General features: G+C 35.0%; 1 pseudogene; it reads left to right on the top strand.

The window, feature by feature from the left end:
• Positions 1-1,459: 1,459 nt before the first annotated feature.
• LOC120281130 lies at positions 1,460-1,975 on the top strand (annotated as a pseudogene).
• The last annotated feature ends 556 nt before the right edge of the window (positions 1,976-2,531 follow it).

Raw genomic sequence — 2,531 nt, 5'->3', positions numbered from 1 at the left:
CTATAGGAAATTAGAAGGGATGCAACTCGCCTGGATAATTGTAGCTTGAGAACCAACCTCTAATTCCCTCTCTATATAAAACCTTGACTTTGACCAACTTCTCAGCATCTGCAAAGATTTGTGGGTAAATCACACAAATAGTCACTAAACTATAGGGGTATTTCTATTTTGACCATTGAACTTTAAAAAATTCTATTTTGGTCACCAAACATTAGTTTTGCTTCCAATCAAGTTACTAGGGAGAATGCCGTTAACAACACCCTAACGTGGCAAGCCATGTCACATGCTTTTTGCCATGCCACTAAAGTTCAGTGACCTAAATAGAATTTTTTAAAGTTCAATGACTAAAATAGGAATAACTCTATAGTTTAGTGACTATTTGTGTGGTTGGATCAATAGTAGTTGGATCAATTTTTGGTAGAACACCTAGTTTTTTCCTTGTTGTAAATTAAGATAAATGTTTTCATCTTGCTCAGGTTATAAACATAATGCTTTTCTGCAATGATAGTTCATGTTATTTTGAATTGTTGTATAGGGTTCTTCTCAAGCTACAAACACACAACAAACTTTTGCATCTGGAGCTGGTTTTGAAAAATTCATGTAGGCATCAACAAGGGAGACAAGTGCCGTCTAAGTATATGAGGGACTTGCCACAAGTTGAAAGTATGGCCCAAAGAAAAAGAAAAGTGTCTCAATTTGATAGAAATGCAAAGAAACAACTCTCCAAGGATGCACATTAATAGAAGGAATACTATTGGGGAGGTTACCAACATTTTGGAAGTTTTTAGTAGGCTTAGTATTTGGAATTAGACTTGTCAAGTGTTTTTTTTTTTCTTTTTTGTTTGGAATTAACAAACCATTACATATGAACTTGGGTTTTTGTCAAATTGTTGGATGCCAGCCATGTCTGCTAATTTTGTGCATCAACTTGGGATTTGAATATAATTATGTTTAGTTATCAATACAAGTAACTATTTCACCAAAACTATGTTTGTATGAGTGTGTTTTGTGAATGCCATTTTTGAACATTCAACAGTTGATTTATTGAACGTATATATTGTTCCATACATTTACAAATACATCTTTACAAGAAAATTTGAATCTACAGTTACAACAAAAACCTGTAAAAAAATCAAGGATAAACCACATAAATAGCCATTAAACTATAGAGTTATTCCTATTTTGGTCACTAAACTTTAAAAAAAAATTCTATTTAGGTCACTGAACTTTAATGATGTGGCAAAAAGCATGTGACATTGCTTGCCACGTTAGGACATCGTTAACGATGTTCTCCCTAGTGACTTGATTGGAAGCGAAACTAAAGTTTAGTGACACAAATAGAAATTTTTAAAGTTTAATGACCAAAACAAGATACCCCTATAGTTTAGTGATTATTTGTGTGGTTTACCCAAGATTTTTTATTCTTTGAGTTCTTAGGGTTTTCTCTCGCTTTTGATCGATGAAGTCTGGGTGTAGCAAAGGCATCAAGGGGCTCAACAAGGGCAAAACATATTGCAAGGACCTTTGTGACAACATCCAGAGCATCAGCAAGCCGGTGATTCGTCGTCTTGCTAGTCTAAGTGGTGTTAAGCACATTAGCAGCTTGATCTACGGAGAGACAATGGGGGTTTTCAAGATCTTTCTTGAGAATGTGATCTGTAATGCTATGACTTATATGGAACATAGGAACATGCTCAGAGGAAGACGGTCATGACAATGGATGTCATTTATGCTCTCAAGCGAGAGGGGAAGACTCTATACGGGTTTGGCGGCTTAGTACTTGTGGATGTTAGTTGGTGCTTTTGGATTAGGGTTTCTTGCTACTTGGTTTTGGTTGTCGCCTAATTTGTTCTTGTAAATTGGGTTTTAATTTGAATGAAATCATTGGATCACATTTCGAATTATTATCTTGAATTCATAATCTGTAAGTTGTGGTTAATTTCTGTCACAGAAGCGTGACTGGCAAATTCTTTAGTTGGTTTGATTGGTCTTTATTTCTTAGTCTTTTTCCTTTAGGATAATTTATTTATTTGTTATTTATATATGTTGATGTGGCATGCCATATCAGCCTCACATGAAAAAGGATGATTGACATGGTCGGGTCAACCAAGGGTGATACATGGATGGTGGTGTGGTGGTCCACGTTAGTCACACACTAATGTTGTGACGCTCAGTGACCTAATCGGAAGGAAATAATATTTTTAAGGAGCCAATTGAATTTTTTTTGTAGTTCAATGTTCAAAATAGTAAAGATAGTTTACCCAAAACTTTTCCTCTATTCTCAAACCAGATTTGTCCAAAGAGGAAAACTATGATTTGTAAACCATGAAATAGAAGCCAACTGTTTTTTAACTAACAGATCTGCTTCTCCCATGCATGTCTTCATTTTTTTAGCTTTCCTGATATGATTCAACATAAGTGTACCTGCATGGAGTGCATTTGTTATATGGAAAAGGAATTATGGGTCTAGGGAGTTTATACATATTAGTTGTCCCTAGAAAGTTTTGAAGTATCATTTTTTGGAAAATGTG

Source organism: Dioscorea cayenensis, chromosome 17 (genome assembly GCF_009730915.1).
Source record: "Dioscorea cayenensis subsp. rotundata cultivar TDr96_F1 chromosome 17, TDr96_F1_v2_PseudoChromosome.rev07_lg8_w22 25.fasta, whole genome shotgun sequence".
Lineage (NCBI taxonomy): Eukaryota > Viridiplantae > Streptophyta > Magnoliopsida > Dioscoreales > Dioscoreaceae > Dioscorea > Dioscorea cayenensis.
The sequence above is the reverse complement of the archived record's forward strand: the minus strand, read 5'-3'. Positions and strand labels throughout refer to the sequence as shown.